Consider the following 22615-nt stretch of genomic DNA (forward strand, 5'->3'; position numbering starts at 1 on the left):
CACCCTTCGTTTTGCAGAGCACTTGTTAACATCGCATTAAATTAGCATTCTGTGGAACCAGTTTGAGAAATGATGTGGTGCAAGATTCATGGGCAGTAGCACAGAGGACAGGAACCATTCCGTGGAGGGCCTGGGTCGTGCCGCTCACCAGCTCTGCAGTTCTAGCCCTGGAGACCTGTGGGGGCTCTAGACAGGGAAATACCGTGACCAATTGTTCGAAAAGATTTTTCTGGCAGGAAAGGCAAGTGTCACACCCAGACCAATAATGACAGCTACTGTGTGACCCAGCTGCAAGGTACCACAGTTCCGAGTGCAACCGAAAAAAAAGTGTCTCTTCATTCCTTTCCATTTCTCCAGTTCATCGTCACAACAGCTCTGGTGCCCTAGTCGATCCTTTGAGGTTGTTAGAAAACCCCATCTATGTGAGCAGCAGCAGAAACCGAGCATCCAGAAAACTCTGTAACGATGCTGGGAGAAAAAAACAAAAAAAGGTAGAAGTTAACATGATTGAACATATCATTTCCCTACTTAAAGGTCTTCAATGGGTTCTCCTTTTTTAATATTGAAAATAAAATGTTTTCCCTGGCCTACAAGGCCCTGCATGAACTGGCCAATGTCCAGCCCTGTCCCCCCACACCTCATACCTGCTCCCTTTGCTCTCATGCCCAGGGCCTACAGCAGGGGCTGCCCCCTGGGGCACTTCATGTGACTGTAAGCTCCGTAGGGACAGAGGCCAGTCTGCTTTTGCCTGTCCCAGTAACTAGCACATAGTAGGAGCTCAACAAATATTTCTGAGTGAATGGATGGACGGACGGCTTACCCACAGAACAGCTGTGATGTGTTTTAGAACGCTTTCTAGTGGATTCCATCCACATCCGGTCCAGTCTCCCAATATCAAGATTAACACGTTATAAAATAAAATCTTGCAACTGTATATGGAGCCCTGTTTGACTTTATATTGCATGTGACCTCTCGTGTTCCTGTGAATCAGAGCTTTCAGCTGGCTGCCATCCTTTCTGTCACTTCTCAGAAACCCAAAGCCACAGCCCTGCTTGCCTCACCCTTTTTTCCTACTCACAGGTCACCCCAAGGGAGGCATCATCATCTACTGTCTTCCTCACGTACCTTCAGCATCTCGATTTAACCTCCCGACTACTAACACCTGTCGAATTATGAAACAGAATTAGTCCATGGCCACTCCGAATTCTTAACTTAGCCAAAAGTGCAGGTTGGATTCCAGTAGGAATGTCATATCAAATCCCTACTTCCACTCAGTTCTGGGTGAACTGAGACCTTCCTAATGAGCATCCTGCGTAGGTAACACTTCACCATTGGCTTTCTACTTTTCAAAGGAGCATTCAGGATACTCAGAGCCTTCTCTGTCTAGCCCCAACCTTTCTCTTCTCACTTCCCACAGTATCTCTTAATAAATATATAGTTCAGCCACTCTAAGTTCTAATGATCCAAACATTATTTTACTTTTACTTCTGTGTGCCATTTCCCAAACTCTCTTTTATCACCCTGCTGGGTTGCAACGTGCTCTTCTCGTCTTTTCAGTCCAGCCAACTCGGCATTTCAGGTTGAGCAGGGCTTTTCAGACACTATCTTACATTTTAAGTTAGGAGTGGAGGGTATTTTACACCTTTAGGCCAGTTTTGCTACTGTCACTCTTTCTAAAGTGTATTTGCCGGGGAGACCAATGCATCCTTTGAGTCTCTCTCAGAGAGAAAATTCTCCTTTATTACCCTAGATAAGCCCAAGGACAGATGATTTTAAAGAAGGATATGACCACTCTGCAGGGCCTGGAAACGCTTCACGGCTTTGCTTGCAGAGGGCAATCTCCCCTGATAATTCAGCCCCAGGCACACCCAGCAAGCAGTCTCCACACAGCACCTCTAACAGCTAGAAAGATTTCTCTGCCACTAACTTTAGGTTAGCGCTAAGGCCAGAAGTGGGAAGAGGTTGTCACCAAACACCTTCAGCCATCTGAGCAGTTTCCGAGCTTGGCTCATGGTGCTTTGTCTTGGGGACTGTCTAAAATGAATGACCTTATTTGGCCGCCCTCTGCTTTCCCTCTGTCTCTTGGAAACACCCAGAATGTTCTCTGAGACGCCTGGAGGTAAATTAAAAGTTCTATTCATTTATGTACGCCGCCAGCACTCGGTCAACATCAGCTCATACCTTTGGACATTGCCCAGATAAGTTATATTTGATCTAGTGACCTAAAGGTGAATTGTAGGTTATACTTAATTACACTCATGAACCAAGTGCAAGTCAGTAACAAACCTTCCTATTTCACTCCGAAATACCGTGAAACCCCTTAAGGGAGTCCACTGATTATACTGTAGAGGTTTGTATGAACCAACTAGGGTAAATAATTAGACGTATTTTTAATTAATATTGCAGTGCCTTCTAGCACAACGATACTTAAGATTATGATGGTATTGGAGGTAAGTAGAGAAACAGTCTGACTCTTGATGAAGCCAGGAAGAACAAAGAGAGTTTTGTCAGATTCACAAAAATACCCTGCAATTTTGGCAATCTTATGTCAAAAGTTTCTAGTGTGTTTAAAGGAAGTTTTCACTTTAGCAAATGCTCTGTTTGCCAAGGTGAATATTAGCCTTTATTACCAAAAATAAATCCAGAGAAAATGAAAGGCAAGTAGTGTGCATTTCTAGTTGGCATAACTGCAAAACTTTTTTAAATCATGTGACCTTTATGGGAATAATAACAATTAACACAGATTTCATAATGGGCAACATTTCAATTTTTGTTTCATTAAGCTTCATAAAAATATAGGCTTATGAAAAAAGCCAGCTCAATTAAAGTATGAACTTTTCATTATTTTTAACACATTTTACCTATTTTTAATTGATGGAAGTGCTACATATTTTGCCAACTCAAGAATTTTTCACACTTCTTTAATTCAAACCAGCTTTATTTTTGCAATGCAAATAAACAGATTATTATTTGGTATTAACTGGAAACCAAATAAAGTGTTAATAATAGTAAAGTGTATTAAATAGATCACAATGCATACATTATTTCCTAAAGAAATTTATTTTATACGTTCAAAATGCAGTAAATAATTTTTTATTTAACTCTAGCTAAACTTCACAACTCCTTAATGAGAAAGATACTATTAATAATAGTCTACAAATGATATTTTACAAATGAGAAAACCTAAGCTTTCAAAAGTTACGTAATTTGCCCCAGGTCACATTGCAAATGAAAGGTCAAAATCGTGACATTGGTCATCTGACCACTTGTATTATCTTCTGTAGGCTTAAGATAATAAGCAAATTGAGCAAGTTTTGTGTCTTTTTTATTTTTCCTTTTTTTTTTTTTTTTTGCTTGTTTGTTTATTTGTTTGCTTTTCCCTATGTATTGCTGCTGTGCTAGGTACAAATTAGCCTCTCAATGAATATAGTTAATGAATAATTTGTATTCAGCTTTCTATTAAACACAACTCTCTATAGCCTGCCTTTTTGGACATTTATGGCCAAACAACACTTGATATTAATTACGATCACCCCCAAGACCCTGCAAGAGAAAGAGTCACCTGAAACGAAACAGAAAGATGAAATGATGTTGGTATGTGCTCTGAGCTGCAGATTACTGTCACCAGTTGTTGGCTGTGAGTTGACCAGCTGTCTCTGTATGGCTTACAGACAGGCCAATTATAACATGTTCCGAATTAAGTTAAATTTCTCATCTTCTACCCAACATGATTCTTCATTGTCCCAGCTTCCCAACTTGAAATTTGGGAGTCACTTTCAAATCTTTTGTTTTTTTTCCCTTCATTTGCCCTCTATGTGTTTACAAAGTGTCCATTCTACCTCTCGATTCTATCCTCTGCTTTCTATTTTCACTGCCTAATTCTGGCCCTCTTTCGCCCAGAAGATTTTAGCACCCTGGGTATAGGTTGCCTTGAGTCCAGTTTGTCACCATTGGCATTCTTCCTCCAAGGTGCCCAAAGTTACCTTTATGAAACAGAATCCACTCACTTTCTGAAGACTGCTGTCAGCCACCTCTACCCTAAAGTGGCATTTCCCATCATGAGATCCATGGAACCCTGTATGCACTGTGAAAAGGGAAAGACAAACTGGTTTAGGGCAAACTCTTAGAAATTGACGATGCAGAATAGCATATTAAAGGCTCTGAGAATTCCTGCAGAAAAGAATTCCAGGTAATTGATCTACGCCAGTGTTTACATTTTATTTAGCCTCAAAAACTCGCAGTTTTTCTCAACAGTACCAATTGACATCTTAAGGAACCAATATTCTTCTAAGCACAGTTTGAAAAAAACGCCATCCTACTAGATAAATTAACTGTTGTGCCAGCTGTTCTCCATGGCCCACCACCTTCCTGAATCAATCACACTATGTTTGCTGCTATTTCCAAGGCAATAACACACTCTCATTTTCTCTTCGTTGAGTTAAGCATGAAGTTCCCTCAAAATAGGATGCATGCATTTTCCCCAACTTTCCAATTGGAAAATCTCTCATTAACAACTTCAGGACCTAGCCCCAATGTCGCTGCCTGTTTAAAGTCTTCCTCAAGTCACTCTTTTGTGCTTGCCCTGCTGTGGGTCACCTTTCTAATTTTGCAGGCATTTGTTCCCAAGTCCACCTTCCCTACAAGATTATCAGGCCCTTTTATCATTGTACATAGCACAATGCCCAGCATTTAGCAGACACTCAACAAATACTGATAGAAAATATATTTCATCATATTCTAATTCAATACCCTGTAAAGAGTAGGTGCAAATGCATATTTATATAAAATATCTCCAGAGACATAGAAGTGACGTTAAAGAACATGCAACCCATTCTCCCGCTGCAGCTGAGATAAAAGAATTGTCCAGAGAGATGCGCATGTGGCCCTGCTCTATCTTGGAAGTCACCTGGCTAAAGCATCTAGTTGTTTTGTTATTACTCCCCCCATCCCAGCTGCATGTGTCCCTGGCTGCATCTGTACTTCTCCAGAAGAGGATAGTCTTCTCCAAAAGAAGAAGAGAGATGTTTTTCAACCACAGATACAGTTAATCAGTGAAAGGCATTAGTATGTTCAGGCTTGGTCCTGGACACCCACTGAATGACTGTCCTTGCCCAGAGGTTTGCAGTACCCTGTGGCTCCAAGAGTTAAAGGCACTTCCTTACTACTCACTGGTAAAACAAGGTCCGCTGAGAAACGGTCATTAGCTGTACATAGCTCTGAAGATGATTATTTTCAAAGAGTTGCATCAAATATTTTTTTAATGATGAGGCAGATCTGTAAATGACTCTGCCACTTTCTAGCTAGCCAGCTATTTCACCTCCTCACACCTCCTTTTCCTCATGTGTAAGATAAGGATAAATGAGGCAGCATTTAACACCTTGCTTGGCACATAGCAGGCAATCAATAAAAGCATATTGCATTTGATTCTGATTTCTACTGAATTTTACAGTTTACAAAAATTAAAAGAGGAACCACTTACATGAATTTAATAACCAACTCAAAAATCTTTTGCTAAGTATATTTTGGACAGATCTATTTGTCTTTGCCATTCTCTGTATTAAATTAAAATTAAAATACACTCTTAAAAAGCACTCGGTAATTCAGCAGAACAGCATTCAGAATTATGCATCTGAGCTGCATATTTTAATGCTGACTAACTCAATTTGTTGCCCAAAGTCTAGCAGTTTGAGACCTCAATGTCATTAAGGTAAGATCTGGGTAAGATGTGTGCATCAATGGCATGGTTCTGTCATAGGAGAGATAGAGGTCCTGGTTGGAACTGAGCAGAAGGCAAATGCTTCTTTTGTAAGGTTGGGACCTTTCATATTATTCCCCTATTGTTTTGTAAGGGAGTGAAATGCATGAGGCAATTTAAACAGGCCAGGCAGGGAACGATCCACAGCTCCCACTGGGGACTGGACCAAGTCATGCACAATGAAGGCTTGGGCCACGGTGGGGTAAAGGCATCAGCTCTTAGGAACGTGGGTCCCCCTAGCATTGGAGTTAATGAGGCCATTGGTTCAGTTCACTTATTTTCCCTTGCAGAGATAATCATGATCAATTTGCATGATGATTATGGAAAAAATTAAAACACTATTCCCAAAGATCAAGTTAATAAAGGCCTTTGAGACTTAGAGCTTCCTGGAGGAGAAAGGTATATTTTTCTCCAAGAAGAGGGAAAGCATTTGAGATAAACTATAGTTTAGTTCAATGAAGCAATGGTGACTTTCTCCCTACCCCCCAACCTTTTTTACTCATGGCAACTTATACCTCAATTAAACCCTTGAGAATCTCTCACCCCTAAGAGCATGTAACGAATTTAATACAAATTCAAGGGGAAATAAAAGGAGCAAGAGGGGGACAAAAAAGTCAGAATGAAGAGAACAGAATATGAATTTGTGAAATACTCTTGTGGTTGGAAAGCCATGTGCTCCTCCTTCTGCCGACTGATAGATTCTACATTTTCTAGATTCAAACTAAAAATCATTTCTCCTTTGATACTCCGCTCCAGCCTAAGAGATAGAAGACTTTAGCAACTCACCCCTCTCCTTGGGAAAGACAAAGCTAATCCTGAGAATCTTACTGAAGGCAGCTGCTTCCTATCCAGAGCAATTCCTGCTTTTTATTCAAACTTTGTCCCCTTCCCCTTTCTTTGACATAAAATCAGATCCTGCTCTTTTTTTCCTTCTAGAGATATCTGTACTCTCTGTTCCCTAGAGAAGGCTCTTAACCACTTTGGCAGTTGGTTTGGAAGGTTAAACCTTACGAAAGCAGTTTACATCCCATCTCCCATCTGATGGTTTCCGTTTTGTAGGTATAAGTGGTCAAAAGCCCAGTATATCAGGGTGAAAAAATGGCAAGCAAAAAGCAAACAAGATCTGCATTCTAAGTGTTTCTCTTAATGACACTGGTGTAAAATGGGACAAAACTACAATCCAACCAAACAGGAGACTGTGCAGCTCTTCCACTTATTAAGGATTTGGGTCTTAGCATCTAAACCATCTTTTAAATATTTAAGCAGAAGGAGAAATAGTTAAAACAAGCAATATTCTATATCAGAACTGACTTTCCCTATGAGCTTTTCTCGGTTTCTCTATTTCATCTCCCCTACCTAATCCTGGGAATCCTATATGCTTACAGACAAAAATATCCTTCCTTAATCATTTGTGCTGCTCAGCTTCTCCATACTTTTCTCATAACTGTAGTCCATGGGCCCTCTTGTCACCAAACAACAACAACAACAAAATACCCAAAAAAACAAACCCAAAAAACCCTTAATGGTTTATATCCAGCAAACCAGAAGGAATGAAATACTGTATTATTTTCCATGATCAACTCAAGGGAAGAAACGTTTTAAGAGGACAAAAGAATACCATTGTGGTGACTTTTTACATTTTATCCATAATTTATCTATTGTGTCTTTCCTAAGACTAAATAATCTCTTTGAAAATATAGGTCATCATTTTATGCGCAGCAGTGACTATAATAAATTGAGTTTGAGAACATTTACTGAATGGGTACTTTGGGCTAAGCACTGTGTTAGGTGCTAGTGGGGCCACTACAAAACGTTTCATAGGTAGTGCACAGTTGAAGGGGCAGCTGAAAACCGTCATGTTCTACTCTCTCCAAAACCCAACCCCCTGGTGCTGAACACATTGGCCTAGAGGAAGGGTGGCCTTTTAGTTATTGATCTGCCCCAAGAGGCACAGTTCCTGCTAACCTTATTTGACAAAGGAAACCCAGGGTATAGAGATACAGGAGATTATAACCTAATGGAAGATAATTTCCACAAAGGGTGACATCAATTACCTGAGAATCAGTCCTTTTGGGATGAAAAGCAAACAGTTGGGTGGTGGTCACTTCTGTCTTGGTAGTTTCTATATCTAGTCAACATTTTGGTGGCTACTTTCTAAACAGTGTTTTTCTTTACTATCTCTACTTCTACCTTCTTGACATAAACTAGAATCATAATAATACTTACCTCCCATGGCTGTTGTAGGAAGTAAATGAGCACTGGAAGAGCCACTCGAAGTGCCATGTGTGTGACACACTCAGCACAGATGGGCTCCCGTCCCCTCCCCTCCCACACTGACTATGGCCCAAGCACCAGGAAGCTGTCCTGTTCAATCCTCTCAACTCTACGATGCAGGTCCTGAGCCCCTTTTTCTAGTTAAGGAAAACGAGGTTCAGAGAAATGAACAAAACCTGCCCCAGGCTACCCCGCAGCTAATAAATCTCCAAGACCGGGTGTCCTCCCTGACACTAAGGTAGAAAAACCCAGGGGAAGGAAAGTGGGAACTAGAGCAGAAACCCAGTGTATTCTGCACTCATCTCTCAGCAACACGTGGCCCATAGTGCTGATATTTGTTGAACTGAACCCAAGAAGGAAGATTAGAGAATGAACATTTCCTGAGCAGGCGCCTAGGGTAAAATATGTAACAAGGTTCTCTCTGTCTCTCTCTCTCTCTCTCTCTGGTGGCCTGGTCCCCATGCTGCTCTTGTGCAAGCCACCCTGCTCTCCCCCCACCAGTTTTCCACCACCCCTCCAGGGCTTGGGGACTTTTCTTTCCAAGTCTCATGAATAGGCTGGAGTTCAAAGTGCTCACCAAAGTCACCACTCTCACCTGCGCATGGGCCTCTCTTCAGGTTCACTGCCGTACCTGCACAAAGAGACTGAGAACCCCCTCCAGGAAAGCTTCCCATCCATCTTCCTGGTGGTCTTTCATTTTTTTGCCAATAAGACGATCTGCTTCACAACACACTTCGATATATTTGACATCTGTCATAAAACCCAGGTCAGGCATATCTGTCTTCTGTTAAAATGAGCCATTCAAGAAAGACACTTCCTCTGCTGTTAGGCCCCCACTAGAAATAATTATTGACATATTGTCCGCACATCCAGGCTCTTAATAGGAGTCATAAATTTCTGGTCCTGGTTTCCCTCACTCCTATCGGAGAAGTAAGGTAACACTTAGAGAGCCAGAAGGAAACCTGCAGGAAAAGCTCTAGCTGAAGTGACTGGCTTCAAACAAATACCTTCCTTTAACATCTTTCAAAAGTTAATGACTGTGGCAACACACAGCTGTTTCTTTGTGATGAGGCATGAATTTTCTCATAACACTTCACTGAGATGAGTCTTATGTTCAGACAGCGCGGAAGGAAGCTGATGGAAGTTTTCTGTGTGGAGGTGATTCCTCTCTAGATGTAGGGTGGGCTCAACCCTCTAGCAAGTCCTACATGGGGCAGAATTCTGAGCATTCAGAGTCTCTGTGAATGCCATTACTATCGGAGACAGCATCATTCACTTCTGATTCTCATGGCTCCCTTGGGAGGCACCCACGGACTAGGCAGGTCTCAGTTCCCTAAAAACCTGCCAGTCGTAAAACCTGTCACAACAGTATTAAGATCACTACTATGCTCAAAGGTGTTTTAGCCTCTTTCAGTTTCTGTGGGTCAAGTACTTACGGCAAAATATGCAATGTTTCGCCCTTGGGTGGAAAACATGGGCATGTATACCTCTTCCTGTTGATCGGTTAGGAAGAAAAAGGCTGAGTTTTATAAAGGAAGGAGGATTCCAGAAACACATGTGCTGATTTGGCTATACTTTTGTTGGAGTAAGGAATGAGGACTTCTTTTTGAAGATGTTTGCAAATGTTTCCTTGTAGAAATATTTGCCACAGAAGTGACATTTCAGCAGTGAAGATGTACCACACTGAACAAAACATGTTAGCTGAAAATGTTTTACTTAGGGGATGGGGAAACTTACCAGGATAGAGGAAGCATCAAATACTTTCTAGATACACGGCCAGCTTGGCCATGTGACCATCCCAGGAGTTATTTGGTGAGGAGATGGGATGGGAAGCCTGTGACTTCCTAAATAAGACTTTTAAGAACAGAGATTTGTGCAGACAGGAGGGAATCCCCCAAATATGGAATGCTGGGCACAATAAAATAATATTTCTAGCTATAACATGTTTTCTAGGTCTTTCTTTTCACCCAATGCTTGAATAGGTGCCAGACATTTTTGTTTACATACATATAACCTACTTTCTCTGTGTTTACATGAGAAATGGATTGTCTTGTTCAAACTGGAATAAATTGTTGAAAGAAATGTAAGTGCTTAAGTGTCTTCTTCAGTACTGAGAAATCATCTATCATTTGGACTTCGAGTTGGAGCATTCTAAAGAAGAAAGTTGTTCTGTGCAGTTCTATACTGCTAAACTAAGAATAAAGATTGCTATAGACAGAGATGCTTTAGCAGTATCTGGATGAGAGATTAACCCAAGGAGAGGCAGAGGAAATCGCCTATTTCCCCTCAGCCCACTCAACTCAAACTACCCAAAACTCTCAGTGGATTTGAAATGAGAGTAAGCAACTTTCTTTTTTTTTCTGAGATAGTCCCACTCTGTCACCTGGGCTAAAGTACAATGGCCAGTGGCAATATCATAGCTCATTGGAACTCAGACTCCTGCACTCAACGGGTCCTCCTGCCTCAGCCTCCTGAGTAACTGGGCATAAAAGCCTGTGCCACCAGGCCCAGCTAATTTTTTCTATTTTTAGTAGAGACGGGGTCTTACTCTTGGTCAGGCTGGTCTCAAACTCCTGAGCTCAAGCAATCCTCCCAGAGTGCTAGGATTACAGGTGTGAGCCACCATGCCCGTCTAGAAGCTGCTAATTTTACGACCAATGACAACACTGATAGTTGTCATTAAGACGTTAAGATGGGGTACTTTAATTCATGTTTCTAACTATGAGCAGGCAGGTTTAAAAAAAAGCAAACAAAAAAATGACAATTGACTGGACATCATCATTCTTGGATGTTCTATACCACGAATTTTCAAAGCAAAGAATAGATCATGTTATCGCAAGTGGACATCCTCCACTAAGTTGGTGTTTAACCTCTTTACAAAAGTTTAAGCTAGACAAACATGTCAGTGTTGAGCAAGACTTCCCAGCCTTGCAAGAGATGAAGAGGCATCTATTTCTGGGCTCAGCAAAAGGACTGTCATCCATTAGCTAGTGATGTGTGGCAACACTACAGAGTGTCCAGTGTAAGTGGTTGCTAAACAGCAGGCCACCAGCAGGCATTCTGAGATCTGTAGGAGCCTCTCACATGGGCTCACTTTCCCCTTCATTTGTAAAGTACCTCAACAGGATGACTGCAGTGAGTTCCCTGCCAGTGATAATGGAAGTCATGCCAGCAAGGTTGTTCATTCTGCACCGGCAGCCACTGGGTGATTGACACACAGGACAATATTAAGTACTTTCCACATCAGGGCTTTGGCACGTTGCTTACTTTGGGGTTTGGAGAAGGGACACCTATCCCACTTGATGTCATCTACCCACACTGGACGTACTGGGGAAGAATTATCCCACCTTCTTGCCAGATTTGGACATGTTGCCCGATGCTTAGATTTGGACGGAATTAGTAGCTCTTTTCATATGACTGAATATAAGGCAACATATGGTTTCTTCTTGAGAAATGGCCCCCTCCATTACGTAGGCAAAGAGCTGGGTTCTGATCTCAGGGACTACTCTGGTATTTGCTGCCCACTCACAAAGAATGAAACAACCTCCCATCTACAAATGATGACTTCTCTTGTTTCAGTGGTATTGCTGCCCAAAGAAGGTCTTGCAAAACCTTGGCATTCCTCAGTCCTGCAATTGTGAAGTTTTCATCCTATTCTGCATGAAAAGCAAATTGACACGTGTTCGGGTTTTGTGCTAACAAAGCCCTTCCCCTTGACTTGCCGATGTTTAAACACCCTAAGACCACACACTTTCACAGTGTTGTCTTCATCTGCTTAAGCCTAAATCTTGTGCCTGTAGGTGGGAAATGACTGGATACTATTACCCCTATAGCTGATGATAATATTTCTACATCCATTGTTAAGCTTCTTAAGTTTCTTCTTCACTTTCACAGTGTTTCACATATTTTCTAGAAACTGTACTCAATGTGCCTTAGATAAAAGCAAGATTCGATACCACGTTCCTGAGAGATTATCTAAGACTAAGCTACTGAGTGACTGTCTCAGCCTCATTCATCCAGTCTCTCCATAATTGCACCTTTATAAACCTCTCAGGGGTAAACTGGGTCACTTGATGTTGTTTCAGAACATCTGGAAAATAGTTATCGGGGTGGAAGAGCTGTTAGAGCTCCTTGTGCAAGGCTCAGGGGACACAATGAAAACATGGACGTGACACACCTCAAATGATTCTAAAACATCCACTTGTTTGTACATCCTCAAACTACATGTTACCTGCTTTGCCTACAAATAAGAGAGGTTTGGCAAGGCCACTGCATTCAGATATACGTGATTGCTCCCTCACAAGCTTCAAATCCCTTTTCTGGAATTTTTGGGCAATGAAGAAGCTGTGACCAAATTGAGTATCTAGTTTGCAGTCCTCAGCGAGGTGAGATCTGAAGGCCAAAAGCAAGCAGAGGAACAGAGAGTAGAAAGGTGGTTGCCAGGGGCTGGGGGAAGAGGGAATGGGGAAGTATTGGTCAAAGAGTATAAGGTTTCAGTTACGCCCAATTCATAAATTCTGGAGATCTGATGTACAGTACAGTAATTTAATGATGCTGTATTATATGCTTGAAGTTTGCTAAGAATATAGATCTTAAATGTTCTGATCACAAGAAAAAATGGATATGTCAGTTAGCTTGATTGTAGTCATCATTTCACAATGTATACGTATATCAAACCCCATGTTGTATACGTATATCAAACCCCATGTATACGTATATCAAACCCCCCAATGTATACGTATATCAAACCCCATGTTGAATGCCTTAAATATGTGATTTTTTTGTCAACTACACCTCCATAAAGGTAGGGGAGGGAAGCAGAGGACTCAGCCCATAAAAACAAGAGCCTACAAGTGACCAGCAAGTTCACACAATAGAGCTGACATAGTCTCTATCTGTAGCTATTTCCAGATGGACGGGCAAACATGATCGTGTGTTCACAGCAGCCAGCAAATCGATCGCCCTGCCCTTCCTAAGCCACTTCATTCATGGGCTGCAATATTTTTTTTCTAGGTAAGAGATTCAGACTTTTCGGGCATGAAAAGACCTTCCTCAAGCGTCTTAAATTCTAAGCCGCAGAACTTCTGAAGTGATTGAATCATGTGTTTTATGGCCCTCACTTTCCTTAAAATATTAATTAAGAAAACAAACGAGAGCTTTTCCTTAAGGGGCGCACTGAGAGTTTAACCGACTGGCCCTCGATGCTAGCCATATTGCATTCCCTTCTTGATTAGCATGGGTGCCAGGCTGTTCCTTCAAATTAAGACAATATGCTTACAGTGACGAGCCGTTTTGGCCATCTATCTTCCTTTTGTGATCTGGCTCTCGTCGAGCTGAAATGAAGCCATTTCTCCTGCCTGGGGCTGATTAAACAGAGTAAACCCGGTTCTCTAAGGAGACTCTAATGATTCTCCGCAGAGCGCGTGTCAGCCTGGCACCTGCAAGCTCCGGCTCCTGCGTTTCCATCGTAAAATGAAGCATCTGTTTCGGGGAGGTGATATCTTTTTATCATCCAGTGTAGCACTCTGGTTGGAGTGGATGCAGCTCATTTGGTACACAAGGCTGCTGTGCCACAGGTAACAAACAGTCCCCAAGGAAGTTTCGCTCTCAGGAGGGGTGAAAAAGGCACAAGTTCGGGCAAAAAATTTTGGTGGAAGTTTCTATGACTTACATCAAACAGTCTTCTTTTAAAACAGATCAGGAAATGTAAAGGGGTTGAAACTTAGGCAACCCTTTATTCACCAATGCATTGATTCACTTAATCATTCAGTCAATGAATATTCATCAAATGCCAACTAGTAGCCACGCCCCACATCCCAGGGACTGGGGATGGAGTGGGATGTAGCCTCTGCCCTGCTGGTGATAGAGACAGACATGAAACAATTAACGATGAACTGGGGACTTAATTACCACTGGGAGGAGTTTCCCAAATGGGATGGTGCTCCGGGAATATATAAGGCGAGCCTGATGCTTTTGGGGATTTGAGGAAGACTTCCCCTGGGGAAGGGACATTTAAGCTGAGACCTCAAGGACAAGAAAGACTCGTGAGTTGATACAAGGATGAAAGATTATTTTTCAGCCAAGGAAAGGACATGTTCGAAAGCCCTGGGGTGGGAGGGTGACAACTGGCCCATGTGAGGAATGTGAAAAAGCCAGTGAAAAGGAAAATGGCTAGAGATGCAGCCGGTGACATGGGCATGGATCAAACCGGTCAGGGCCTTCAGGGTACAGTTCCATGCCACAGATCTGGTAGGCACGGGTGGTTTGTAAGTAGGGAAGTGGGAGGATCATTACTACCAAAGAGCTTTTTTTACCATTTTTCAACGGGAGCCATGTGGCACTTTCCTTGCTAGGCACTGTAGACATTCATAGCTTATGGTCACCAATCATTCTAACACCCTTTAAACATAGATATCTTTAGCCCCACTTTGTAGGCAAGGAAACTGAAGCTGAGACGGGTAAGGGACAGGCCAAGCACACACAGCCGGCAGTGTGGGGCCAGGTCTCTAACCCAGCCCAGAGCAGCCCAAGCCCAGGTTCTATCCTCGGCACCACACTGCCTTCCCACACACAGAACAAAATGATAAACCGCTAAAGGTTCACGACATTGATGCAACATTTCACTTTTCCAATTGTCCGAAACTTTGGGACTATTCCCAATTTATTAATAATATTAAAGTAATAATAACTCATTATATCATTATATTAATAGAATGAAAGATGGTACAGCAGACTTACTTTGTCTCTTTGAAAGACACCCCAGCAAGAAGGTCTTAAACTATCACTGCATAGAAACCAAAAACCCGAGATCTGAAATTAGATTGACCTGGGTTCAAATCTCAGCTTGTCCAGTGACTGACAGAGTGATCTAGAGCAACGTGAGCAGGACTGCTGAGACTCAGTTTCACCCCTGTAAAATGGGCGTATTCACATCTACTTCATTTAGTGGTGGTTGTGAAGATTAAATGAACACCAATTTTCCAAGTTTCTGAGACCGTCAATACACATTAGCCACCACCACCATTATCGTTATCATAGCCATACCATCACCATCATCCTTAGTTAGCTAAATTGCCAGGTTAGTGGGACATCAAAGAGCTCCTCTCTTTCCCCTAACATGTGTTTTTGAGCCTATTGCAAGTATGTTGCTCAGTTTCCTGCTCTCCCATTATTGAAAGGAATGTGGACTAATCCCTGGCAGGTAGCTGAAGACCAAGTCTGCCTAATAATGTCATGCAGCAATTAAATCCAAGAACATTTGAAAACGGCACAAAGGAATTCCAAAAAGACTTAAATAACTCTGCAAAAGGAGATCCTTGCTGGAGACGGCTGGGATATGGGGCATTAAAAACGCACCTCTTCCTTTAGATAAATGACTATATTAGATGGAAGGGTTCTGTTTTGCTTTGAAAACTGCATTTTTTTTTTGTCATCAGAGACATTTTTAGACTTTTAAAAAATTATTTGAGGCGTCAACTTGATCATTTTTAAACAATAACAAAGAGTTCACGTACAAATATTATATAATTATAAAACAGATGTTTATGCATACGATGCAAGTTCCCCCCAAAAGGATATAAAATATCTAAACTGAGGAAGGCACCTAGGCAAGGCCATCTGCTCCCTTGATGGTTACATTTCACCGCAGTACCTGCCATGCCCCTCCCCGAGTTGCTTGTAGCCAAGTTTACACAGCAGATCCACAAAAATCACTTATTAAATGAAATGATGCCTATAAGAGCCCCCTGTCCAGTACCTGGCACATATTCCGCCTTTGATCAATGTCAGCAATAACACAGTAACAATCCTTTAGGATTGCGAGGGCTTTTAAAATCATCCAGTTTAAACTTCTATGTTTCACAGATGATGAAACTAGGGTCCCAAGAGGTCATGAAACTTTCACAATATTTCAGAGCTACTAAAACCAGAGCCTACCTGTTAAGGGCATGAAGAAGTTTAGGCAATCCGAGATCGGAGATAACCAGAAAGTTCCAGAATGCTTAGTGCTCTGAAAAAGCTATTCCAATCTCATGGGCTTGTTCTTTCATCACACTAAGTCTGCTGATATCCCTTTCTTTTAATCGGTCCCCACGGGTTCCATGAGGGCAGGGATTGTGCGTGCCTCAGTTTCCACCACATTCCCAGCATGAGCACAGTCACCTGGCATGTAGTGTGCGCTCAAGAAAATATTTGTTGAATTTGATGGAAATGTGTCAGCACATAGCACAATGCCAAAGGACAAGCCAAACCATTACAATGTTCATCACAGAATTATGTGCAGGAGTTTACCTAAGTGTTAAGCTTCTAACTATGACTCTGAGACATAAGAAAATGTTATTATATAAAAAGGTGCCACCCAAAGACGCAAGGTAGCATGTCAAGCGTGTTGTGGCCGATCCCTTCTTAATACAACTTCCTGCCTGTCAGAGAGACAACTCTGTGCACAATGAACAAGACCAGGTAAGAGTTAAAGATGGTCCAGCAACTCAAGGGCTGAACCAGGGGATTAAGTTGAGAACCACTATACACTATAGGCACTGTGGTGACCACCTTTGGGTAGGAGACCCATTTCTCCTGCTGACCATTTGGAAACCTCATGGCCAATCTTGCTGAGGTTTGTCCACAGTTGCCTTGAATGTAGTTTGGCAATTCACCCTGGTCCTAGAGGTGAGGTGCCACTGGAGAAGTCCCGCGTCTCTGTAGGACAGCTTCTATCAACTCCATAAATTCAAACACACCATTTGTCAGCAACCCTTTTCCCCACCAAACTCACAGGACAATGCTCCTTCCCCTCAAAATACAGTGTCCAGCTGTGGGTCACAAGAAACGGGTGGGGCAAAAGACGTGGAGGGTTTCATAAATCACTCACTATCTCTGAGATGCAATTTCATCATTTCTAAAATAACAGTTGTAAGACTTGCCCGATTTACCCCACCAGATGGGTGTAAGAACCGTAAGAAGGTCACTGACAGACATCTTCCAGAATGCAATGTCGATACAATTATAAACTGGTGTTTTATTTCTAGAGAGCTTTCTGCTAGGTGTTACGAGGTTAACAAAATGAACATCAGCACATGGCCCTGCCCTTTAAGAAGCTTACGGTGCAGGAGCATGGCGAGTTTTTAAAAAAAGTATAGAAATTGCTCAATCTCGGGTGGCTGAACGCCACTTGTCCCTCTAAGAAGTTGGAAGAAGCTTTGTAGTTTGATCATGTCCCATTTATTTATTTTTGTTGCTGCTGTGATTGCCTTTGGGGACTTCTTCATAAACTCTTTGCCCAGGCCGATGTCTGAACACTCTCCTAGACATCGGCCTGGGCAAAGAGTTTATGAAGAAGTCCCCAAAGGCAATCACAGCAGCAACAAAAATAAATAAATGGGACATGATCAAACTACAAAGCTTCTGCACAGCCAAAGAAATAGTCATGAAAGTAAACAGACAACCTACAGAATGGGAGAAAATTTTTGCATCCTATGCATCCGATAAGGGACTGATAACTAGAATATACTTAGAACTCACGAAAATCAGGAAGAAAAAATCAAATAACCCCATTAAAAAGTGGGCAAAGGACTTGAACAGAAATTTTTCTAAAGAAGACAGAAGAATGGCCAACAAACATATGAAGAAATGCTCAACATCTCTAATCATCAGGGAAATGCAAATCAAAACCACAATGAGATATCACTTAACCCCAGTGAGAATGGCCTTTATCAAAAAATCTCCAAACAATAAATGCTGGCGTGGTTGCGGAGAGAGAGGAACACTCCTACACTGCTGGTGGGACTGCAAACTAGTTCAACCTCTGTGGAAAGCAATATGGAGATACCTTAAAGCGATACAAGTGAATCTACCATTTGATCCAGCAATCCCATTGCTGGGCATCTACCCAAATGATCCAGTGACACTCTACAAAAAAGACACCTGCACTCGAATGTTTATAGCAGCACAATTCATAATTGCAAGGCTGTGGAAACAGCCCAAGTGCCCATCAATCAAAGAGTGGATTAATAAAATGTGGTATATGTACACCATGGAGTACTATTCAGCTCTAAGAAACAATGGTGATATAGCACACCTTATATTTTCCTGGTTAGAGCTGGAACCCATACTACTAAGTGAAGTATCCCAAGAATGGAAAAACAAGCACCAGATATATTCTCCAGCAAACTGGTATTAACTGAGTAGCACCTAAGTGGACACATAGGTGCTACAGTAATAGGGTATTGGGCAGGTGGGAGGGGGGAGGGGGGCGGGTATATACATACATAGTGAGTGAGATGTGCACCATCTGGGGGATGGTCATGATGGAGACTCAGACTTTTGGGGGGAGGGGGGGAAATGGGCATTTATTGAAACCTTAAAATCTGTACCCCCATAATATGCCAAAAAAAAAAAATAATAATTAAAAAAAATTTAAAAAAAAAAAAAAAAAGTATAGAAAGATAGATACAGACATATGCGCGCGCGCGCGCACACACACACACACACACACACACAATTGTTCTATTATCAAATATCCCTGTAAAGAAATCCAATATAGAATACACTGAAGCACATATTAAATAAGCTTTGTTTGATTGATTTTGAATACTCTCAGACCATTTCACTCAAATTAGTATATAAAGTTTTACATCTTTAGAAGAGAGGAATAAAGAATATATAAATAGGGTCTTTTTATGTGAAATTCTATAAATTCAGAATCAGACATTATTAAAATGGATCAGAAAGATAGCCTGGATTACACATCTGCCTCTTATTGCTTGTACCAGTCCACAGGATCAAAAGCCTGGTGGGCAGAAGCCATGTATCTTCCACACAAATAAAGGACTTGTATTCAAGAAAATTTGGGGTTTTCCCCCCTTACCAAAAAAAAAAACAAGCATACTTGATGTTTTGTCAAAATCGCTTAGAGTGGATTATATCTACACTTGACTTTGCAGTAAGTGCAACAACAAAAATCTCTGAAATTTATAAACAAAAGTTTCTTTCTTGCTTCAGAGTTCAAGGCAAAGAGCAACTTTCACTGACTCCCAGACATACGGCAGCTCGACTGTCACAGAGACATAAAATATATTTATTATCGCTGTAGCTCAAAATTTCCATCCCACTACATTTGGGATACTGATGTGGAGTTTACAAAAATAGCACCAGCAACATTGCCAAGGAGATCCTATAACCTTAACACAAAGTAAATATAAAAGTAGGGAAGAAATGTAACCTTTTTAAAGTTCTCTCTATGCAAATATCGTGCGGAAGTCACTGACACGCCTCTTCAATATCTGAACCACATCATGGCAAGCTTGTTATTTTGATCTTTCACAGATTTTTCTTAAGTTCTTACTCACTTCCTGTGATGGTCTCTGTATCTAAAGCCATCATCTATAGGTGACAAATTTCTTGAGTCCAATACGGTCATAACCACAAAATCACAAAAGAAGCTTTTAATAAAACCTCTGGGTCTATTTCGCTTTTGAGACCAAATTTTCACTCTTCAGCCATCCATTCAAATGAGATATATTAACGGTAGTGAGATGTGCTCAAACATGTGGAGCCACTAACCGCTGTCCCTTGACCACCCAAAATATTTATTTGTATGAATATGGAACCAACATTGTTGAGAGTTTAGACTGAAAAAGGGCATTGGGGCACAGGCTTCCAGGAAGCCATGGGAAACCAGGTAGCTGGGAGAGGATGCTGTGTTTCCCAGGCAGTGCTGGAATCTCGGTCTGATGCTCTCTACGGGGAGACACTGAGGCATGAACCTAAAAGGGGCTATTTGGATGAAAGCCACTGTGAGACTCTGGTCCGAGCTATGCTGCCTGCAGGCTGCAGTGATGAAGTATGACACACAGACCGAGGTCACCTGCCCCGCACACTCCGCCGCAGACCACACAGCAGCTCTGACTCTCCTCCGAGAACAACTGCTGAGCCCAGGGGAGCCCCGGTGGAGCAATGGAAGGGGCTGGGCATACACAGGAGGTCCCATTGGGAGGTTCTCAAGAACCTAAATATATGAATACTATTTGCTAAGTTTAAATTTAAAATTTGAGCACCATTTCAGAAATACGTGGCAATAAGTTACCTAGAAAGCTCATTGATGATATAAAGCTGAATGAGGAAGCCTGTCGCTGCAGCTCCTTTCTCTACAAATCCACCATCGACACTGACATACCCCTTCTGCGTATTACCGTACAATTTTGTAGCATATCTTAGTACAGCTTCTAAGGGCACCTAATTGACTAATTTTTTTTTCTTTATTTCAGCATATTATGGGGGTACCTAATTCACTAATTTAAGCCAACTGCTTAAGCACTGGAAGAATCTGGCTCCCTGTCTTTTAAAATGCAGTCAGTATTCATAAAACCTAAAAATCATGGTTTCTCTTCATATAACTATTGGTGTCCATAATTACGAATGTCAATATATAAGTCTAGAATTTGGCATTCACCTTGTAATGCACAATGAAGAATGAGAACTAAGTACTCTTGAGAACAAAGGGTCTTCCTGCTATAAAGTAAGCTCCTGCTAAATGTTTGATAAATGAGTGCACGCTCCCAGTGTGCGACAGTTTGCCCTCCTTGCTTGGAGCCTGGCTCAGAAGAATAGAGGTGGGGGATACAGTCAATCAATGATACAAGTAATGAACACTTCTCGTGGTTTTTTTTTGTTGTTGTTCTTTGCGGTTTGTTTAATGTCACAACATCAAAAGTCACTTAGTAACAGAGTAGCCTAAACAGAGGAGAAAAATTCAGAACGAAATTATCTCTTCCAGCTTCTGGCAGGAGCTCTGATGAAGACATAATCTAAATATCAAAGAAAGTTTTGTTTTATATGCTTTTTAGTTTGTTTTTGTTTTGCTATGCAAGAGATTATTAAAATTTACACTTGTAAAATTATATGAATCTTTCCTCTCACATCATCCTTGTCCCCTTAGCAGTTAATAAAGAAGATGAATAGATGAATTTTCCCTGAATTGGATAAAATATCATCCAGATCCAAAATTAAAAGACAGAATTAGTAGCAAACTTTGATAAATTCTAGAAATTTGAGTAAGAATAAAAGTGTAGCATCTCCTTAAATAATACTATCAAGGATTTCTACCCAGTTGTTAATTTAAAAATATTTTTCTGCACAAAAAAGATCTTTCTATGGATGCATATTTTAGCATTTTGAAAGTGTGCCTTTGTGAAAAAATTCCATAAACAAAGAAAACTTTTAGATGTGTCAAATTCAACAATCTGCTTATGTTGGTAACATGAAACACACTAAGTCTTTTAGGAGGTCCAACTTTAAAAATATTTTAAATGGCCAATAACATAAGAAAATGAATTTGCCTCAGACTTTTCTTTTTGATATCAATAATGTGTTAAGGAAAAGATAAAGAAAGAAACTCTTGTCAAAATAACATTTCATTGCCCATGTTTAGGTCTGCTTACAAGTATAAGAGCTATACCCAAAGTTTTATTAAGGAGTTAAGCTTCCAATCTTGATTAAAGATATTAAGGACCAGGCCATATTTGTATTTAAACTTTTGTAAACTTTTCTGCAGAAACAAATGTGTTTCTCAGTCACTCAGATGTGATACTAGATTCAGTGGATCTTGCAAAATATTATGTAAACCTTTGAAAAAACTGCTCTTATCAAGTTGCAAGAAGCCAAACTGTGAAGTGTATATTGTGTGCCAGTGTAGAGTCACTGTATCAGATTGGATGATGCATATGAAAGTAGTTTGTAAATGGCAAATAAAGCACTACATGTATGCAAGTTATTCAAACTACTGGTGAAGCTTCCTACATTATGATGATGATGATGATAGTGATAATATTAGCAACATTACTAACAATAGCTATCATTTTTACTGTGTGATTTATATTATGTGCCAGCCATCATTCTTAGCACTTTACATGCATTTGATTATTTATTGCTCACAAAAATTGGTTGAAGTAGACACTATTATTATTTCCACTTCATAGATAGGAACTGGAATCATAGAGAAATAAATTGCCCAACCTCACACAGCTGATCAGCTTATGACCATTAAAGTAGTTTTTCATGCCTCATGCAAATGTAGTCACAAATGAAAGTGTTGGCATAGGATTCATGAATTACTACTTAGTTATAGTATCTGATCCAGGTGACCCAACGTATGGCCATGTTACTTCTTAATTATTGATGTAAAAGCACACACACACAAGCTTATTGAGATACCCAATGATATGACAGGTATCCTGAAACTAACACATACATTTGTTCTCTTTATTTGAAAGTGATGCAAATGAGTCATAGGATTTTTGCTGCAAAGGCTCTTTCTCCTATAAGTCAGCATGTATTAAATGTTTGATAAATGAGTACATGCTCCTCTGTGTGATAGTATTTGCCTTCCTTTGCTTGGTGCATTATTCAGAAATCTTTGGTTTATAAGGAACAAAATGTCAGCTCAAACTAACTTTAAACCAAAAAGGGGACTGGATTACTTGCAATAAGTGAGGAGCCTAGAGAGGTTGGGTTTCAGGCATGGCTGGATCCAGGCACTCAAGTAATATCATCATGCCATCTCACGGCTGCTCCTGCTTTGTGCTGCTCTGT

At 41.0% G+C, this 22615-nt stretch overlaps 1 long non-coding RNA gene across 1 annotated transcript in view; it reads right to left on the reverse strand.

Annotated features, from left to right (window-relative positions):
- Positions 1-634: 634 nt before the first annotated feature.
- Positions 635-22615, reverse strand: part of LOC105871252 (uncharacterized) — a 107327-nt gene continuing 85346 nt past the window's right edge. Inside the window, exon 13 of the long non-coding RNA XR_012920086.1 lies at positions 635-4084. This is a non-coding gene — a long non-coding RNA (uncharacterized LOC105871252). The remainder of the gene's footprint in view (positions 4085-22615) is intronic.

This window comes from Microcebus murinus, chromosome 7, assembly GCF_040939455.1.
Source record: "Microcebus murinus isolate Inina chromosome 7, M.murinus_Inina_mat1.0, whole genome shotgun sequence".
In the NCBI taxonomy this organism is placed as follows: Eukaryota; Metazoa; Chordata; class Mammalia; order Primates; family Cheirogaleidae; genus Microcebus; species Microcebus murinus.